Source organism: Canis lupus, chromosome 8 (assembly GCF_048164855.1).
Source record: "Canis lupus baileyi chromosome 8, mCanLup2.hap1, whole genome shotgun sequence".
Lineage (NCBI taxonomy): Eukaryota > Metazoa > Chordata > Mammalia > Carnivora > Canidae > Canis > Canis lupus.
The window spans coordinates 60,270,258-60,276,440 of NC_132845.1; the positions used below are offsets into that span (position 1 = coordinate 60,270,258).

The 6,183-nt window shown below is 50.2% G+C and overlaps 1 protein-coding gene across 4 annotated transcripts in view; it reads right to left on the bottom strand.

The window, feature by feature from the left end:
- Positions 1–6,183, bottom strand: part of ZNF629 (zinc finger protein 629) — an 81,769-nt gene that overhangs the window by 20,788 nt on the left and 54,798 nt on the right. Inside the window, exons 2-3 of one of the 4 annotated variants that reach the window (XM_072836528.1) lie at positions 4,524–4,620; positions 4,196–4,376 (exon numbers count right to left, since the gene is read on the bottom strand). The exons of 2 other annotated variants lie outside the window; for them this stretch is intronic. The gene's annotated coding sequence lies outside the window, so the exon portion shown is untranslated. The remainder of the gene's footprint in view (positions 1–4,195; positions 4,377–4,523; positions 4,621–6,183) is intronic. One more of the 4 variants, XM_072836527.1, reaches the window with a different exon arrangement.

The window sequence follows — 6,183 nt, forward strand, 5'->3', positions numbered from 1 at the left end:
CTTGCCAGCCCCAGGAGCCATTCACAAAGAATAGAACAGGGTGGCCCTTGAGATATACACTGGCAAGAAGATGGCTTTGTTTCCCATTGTATGGGGATGATATGTGGAGTGTCCGCTGTTTGGTTTTTCACCCTTGAGATCCGACCACCTGGTTTGGAGCAAGCCTGCCTTTCACAGGGGCAATCAAGCTGTGCTTGTGTCCAGCTGTTCTGTCTCCAGATCATCTCCCTGAGAAATCAGGGGTCTAGGGCCTATAATCCCAGAGGGCTTGGATTTGACCTTCTTCCTTTCATTTTAGCTAACATCTTTTGTGCCAAGCATTTGACATGAATTATTTTAGTTTTACCATAACTCTGGCAGGTAGCTATTGCTGCCCCTTTTTTACACTGACACAATAAAATTCCAGAGATATACGAAGTGCTTTCCCCAAGGTTACCCTGCTAGTAAGAGCTGTGATTTAATGCAGTTCTGTAGGATTCGAGATTCTTATTCTTCCCTGCACCAGATGATTCTTGTGAATCATCTATCCGACGGTCTGATTTAGGATTCCAACTGAGTTAAACATCAAGTTTTCTGACCTTTGGCTTGTGTTATTAATATCCTTCCCTTGTTTTGAAAACTGGTAGGTACTTCATTGGTCTGTTTCCAGATTTTCTATCTCTTCTCCAATGAGTCAGGTGTCAATTGCTCATTGGTGATTTTTCTCATTTTACTTCTCCAAGTCAGCTCAGGAGATGAGGATTGAGTCAAAGATTAATGCTCTTTAAAATTTTTTATACCTCTAATATCTAACTATTTCCTCTTACCAGTGTTTGTTATAAAAGAAATCTCAGGGGTGCCTGGGTGGCTCAGTCAGTTAAGCAAATGCCTTTGCTCAGGTCATGATCCCAGGATCCTGGGATTGAGCCTTGCCTGCATCAGGGCCCTGCTCACTGGGGAGTATGCTTCTCCTTTTGCCCCTCCCCCAGCTCATGCTTTCATTCTCTCTCTCTTTCTCTCTGAAATAAATAAATAATTTTTAAAACCCCAAGAAATCTCATAATAAAAAAACAACCCATGTAACACTATTTTTAACCTAAGAGGTTTGCAAATATAGTTTGCTTATAGACTATGTGGAGAATCAGGCACTCTCAAACATTAGTAGAGAGCAGACATCTGCACTGCCTCTTTTGGGGGAAGGAAAATTTGGCAACACTGATCAAAATTTAAAATGTGCACACCCTTTGACCCAACAACTCCACTTCTAGAGCCTACAGGCATGGTGGCACGTGCACCCAAAGATGTGTTCACAGTGCTATTCAGCAAAATGTTGCTTCTATAGCAAAAGATTGAACATAATCTACATGTCCACTAACAGGGAAGTCAACTGAATAAATTATGGCATATCCATATACCAGAATACTCTGCAGCTGTGAAAATAGGAAGCAGCCATGTACAGACCGACACGAGACATTCTCCAAAATACGCTGTTATGTGAAAGAAGCAAGGGGAAAAGCAAGTAACTGCAGTGCGTTATCATATTTGTGTTTTTCTAAAAGGAGACACTTGCATATACATAGACTATCTTTAGAAAGACACACAAGAAATCAGTCACAGTGCTCAGGAGATGATGACGGGGGCTAGGGACAGGCAGAGGCAGGAGGGCAGCCCGTTTTTCCTTTTTTGCCTTTGTATATTATGTGAATTTTTCCCCCTAAATATAAAAAGAAGTGAAAAGGAAAAATGTAGGGGCGGCTGGGTGGCTCAGATGGTGAGGCATCTGCCTTTGGCTCATGTCATGATCTCAGGGTCCCGGGATCAAGCCCGACATCAGGGGGAAGGGAGCCCACTTCTCCCTCTGCCTTGCCTGCTGCTCCCTTTGCTGCACACACACTCTCTCTCTGTCAAATAAATAAAATTTTAAAAAAGAAAATTTTAAAAAGTAACCTTATTAGAAAACCTCTATCCTGTGTTGTAAGGGCATGATTTTTCTCGCTGAAGAAGGTGAATATGGCCCTTAGACCAGGGAGGCACCGGACTCCTCATTGCACCCTTGGGTGTGTGACATGAGATACCCAGAGCCCTGTTCTGACTAAACCACTAATTTGTGGAGTGACCCTGGGAAAACCTCACACTTCCCTGGTATTAGGGTGCAGAGGACAAAATGGACAATGTCCTGCCGTCCAAAAGCTTAAACTAGGTAGAGGGAGTGGCGTGGCCAAGGGTGTGGAGGTGAGAAAGTCTCTGGTTCTTCATCTCTCAGGGCCACCCACCCCTGGCTCTCACAGCTCTCATGCTGGGACTCTCCCCAGCTGCCTTCCTGCAAGACTATCAAGGTACTAAATCTCTAGCGAACGAAAGGCAAGGACAGCCTGACCATGTCCTCCAGGCTCCATGAACCCTAATGAAAGGCTATTAGTACTAAACACTGGAGCCCAGCGGAAACTGCCCAGAAGGACCCCGAGAAGCAGGGAGAAGTGGCAGGCCGGACTGGTCCCTGAGGTTCCCACAGGTTGTGTCAAAGGTTGGACTGCTTTGTAATCATTTTTGCACATGAAAACATGAATTTACTTTATCCTTAAAAAATAAGGGTGCCTGGGGGCGCATGGGTTGCTCAGTTGGTTGAGCATCCAACTTTTGGTTTCTTCCCAGGTGTTGATCTCCAGGTCAGGAAATCCAGCCCCTCATGGGCCTCTGCACTCAGAGTGGAGTCTGCTTGAGGCTCTCTGTCTCCCTCTCCCTCTGCTCTTCCCCCTGCGTGCTCTGTCTAAAATCAATCAATCAATCATTAAAAAAAAAAAAAATAGGGGTGCCTGGCTGGCTCAGTCAGAAGAGCATGCGACTCTTGATCTCCAGGTGGTGAGTTCCAGCCCCAAGTTGAGTGTAGAGATTGTTAAAATAATAATAATAATAATAATAATAATAATAATAATAATAATAATAAACTTTAAAATATATATTTCCTCAGTGCCTTTCTCTCTTTGGATGTCTGCAACTTGCTTCTTTTGAAGGTCACAGTATACTTGTCTTTAAGCAAGGAGAGCATCCTTGCTGGGGCAGCGCCTTCATTACTGAGATCAGCCTGGTTGGGAACTGGGTGGTTTTGCACAGCCTCCTCAGCTCTGGACTAGCGGGGCATCCGGGTCTGACAGCACTATTGCTTTCGGTTCAGAATTTCCAGAAAAGGTTTCCAAAATCAGAGCTGCAGTGTGGAGGAGAAAAAAAACCATGCGCCCTGCAGTCAGAGGGCCTTGAGTTCAAACCCTACGCCCACATCCCCTCAGTTCCTAACTCCCTCCATAACATGGGAATACTAATACTGCCTTCACAGACCTGCCCTAGGGCTGTAGAGACAGGTGTGTCAGGAAGCCCGCACAAAGAAGGCCCTCCATAAATACCAGCTCTTATCATGTCCATTACGTTCTTCATTCTCATGCCACAAGACTGACCCTCGCGCACCTGCCTTTTTCCAAGGGGCGCAGTAAAAATCGTAGCAATGACGACTAGCATTTACTGAGCACTGATTAAGCGACAGACCCTCTTCTAAGTCCTTTACGCGTTCACTGAATCCTTACAGCCGCCTTTGCGGTAGATACGGGGATTTCACAGATCGGCCAGCAGAGGCTCAGAGAGGTTCAATAACCTGCCCGAGGCGGCCCAGCACCTCAGCCGAGCAGGCCCACGAGCCCAGCGAGTCGGGCGCTGTCCTTTAGATAAGGGCACGTTCGGTTCAAGGACCGAACCGAACGGTTGCGCAGGGAGAACACAAGTCAACTCAGCCCTTGGCGGGGCCGAAGGGGTTATTCCCACTGAGACGCCGGCGCCCGGGGCTGCTAGAGAGGCCGAGCCAGGGGCGGGAGGAGCGCGCACTTCCGGCCGCCGCGGGACTCGGGGTGCCCCGGGGCCGGCTCGCAGATCGGGGCGCGCGGGGCGGCCTCGGGGCGCAGAGGGCGGGGCCCCCGGGGCTCCAGAGCGGGAGCGCCGAGCGCGGAGGAGTCGGATCGTGGCCGCCCGGCGGCTCCTGGCCTCTCCCCATAGGCAGGCGGGCGGGCGGTCCCCCTCCCCGGGACCCCGACCCCCCCCCCCCGGGACCCCGAGCCTCCGGGAGCCCCGGCTCCGAGAGCGCCTGCGCCTTCCGCCCCCTCCCCGGTGCCGGCCCGTCCGCCACCCCTTGGTCCCCACAGCCGCCCCGAGAAGCCGGTGGCTTCACCCCCACCTTATGGGCGACTCGCTCATACCGCCTGTTCCGTAAAGAGCCGGAGCCGCTTGCTGGGCCGGAGCGGAGCGGAGCGGGGCTGCGCGGCGCCGGGCGGGCCCTGGCGCTCCTGACCCCTCGGGACCGTGGGGCCGGCTTCTGGAACCTCTGCGGGCCCCCACCCGACCTGGCCGGCCCTGCCCTTTGGGGTGAGAGAGCCTCGCTCAGTTTTGCTCCCGCGGCCCCCGGCTTCCCGCATCCTCCAGTGCCTGGTACACTTCACCTTCTTCTTGTCCGCTCCGTTTTGCTCATCCCGCTGCCACCCTCTTCCAACCGCATTGCCACAAACCTGACTGCAGTGACCTTCAACTCTGACTGCTTCCTCGCTATTTCACATGCCGCTGTACACCTCACCGGTCCCCAAACCTCTGTATCAAGTCACACCCCTGTTCAAAGAAGGTTTTTGGTAAAAACTGAAGCTGTTAATGAGCTCAAGTCAAAACTCTTTAGCACAGCATTCGAGGCCACATAAAACTTTGCTTCACCCAATCTTCCTAACCGATCTCTCTCTTGGTTCCCTGAGGAGAAGTTACAGACTGGTAGCTACGATTTGAAAGTGTGTTTCAACTGGTAGGCAATTTCTTTGGAAAATTAGAGTTGATATTTACTTTAGATTTGAGAGGTTCATTTGAAAAACAGTAAGAGCCAGATTTCTAGCTTTTGATGCATCAGTAGAGCTGGAAACGGTGTGCTCATGTTCTTACACTATGGAATGGGTTCAAAGTGAGAAGTGGGTGTCCCCCTGAGGAGGACTGCGTCCCCTGGTTCGCCCTCCACTCCCAAGTCTTCCCTGTCTCAGAGCCTGGGGATCAGCTGGCATGCTTGCACCGATGTTTTCCCCCTAAGAGAAGCAGGTTTGGGTTCCTGTGTCTCTATCAAAAGTGCACAAATGGAAGGTAAACCAAGAGGCATTCAGGTGTAAAGACCCCAGAGGATAAGCAGTCAGCCTCCACGCAGGTCCTATTCTTTCCTGTATCCCATAGCCATTTAAATTCCCTACTCGGGCAGCCCCGGTGGCGCAGCGGTTTGGCACCGCCTGCAGCCCGGGGTGTGATCCTGGAGACCAGGGATCGAGTCCCACGTCGGGCTCCCTGCGTGGAGCTTGCTTCTCCCTGTGTCTCTGCCTCTCTCTCGCTCTCTCTGAATGAATAAATAAATAAATCTTTTAAAAAAAATAAAATAAATTTCCTACTCAAGGGCAGCCCCGGTGGCGCAGCGGTTTGGCGCCGCCTGCAGCCCGGGGTGTGATCCTGGGCACCCGGGATCGAGTCCCACGTCGGGCTCCCTGAACGGAGCCTGCTTCTCCCTCTGCCTGTGTCTCTGCCTCTTTCTCTCTGTGCCTCTCATGAATAAATAAAAATCTTAAAAAAAAAAATTTCCTAATCAGGCCCTAAAGGAATCCCTCACATACAGCCAGATTAATGGCCTCACAGACTCTCAAATGAACCTGAGGACTATATCTTTGCACCATCTCTAGTGAGTCAACTCTATTCTGCAAGGTCCTTGGCTAGATCTCCTACTGTGGGAAAGCTTCCCTGCCAGCCAGCCTTCCAACCAACTCCATCCATCCATCTTGTCATGATTTATGGAGGCCAGGCTCTGAGTTAGCTGGGTCATGACCAAACCACCACCACCTCCCTCCTGTGGATTTCTATGACTGTGACTCAATCAGAATCTTATACAATCTTGCACCCATGGTAGGTGATCGATAAATACTTATCAACTGGGTAAGTGGCATAGTCATGCCCATCATAGTCCCCTTGTTACGTGGTAAGATCTTTGAGGGAGGGGTCCGAATCGTATCCATCTTTGCACTGCCCTAGTGACTAACGCACTGCCTGGCACGTAGTGGGCATTTGGAAATATCCAAGGGGAAAAAAAAAAAAGGAAATATCCAAGGAAACATGTGCCATAAAGAGATGCCCCAGACAAGCAATAGATACCGAGAT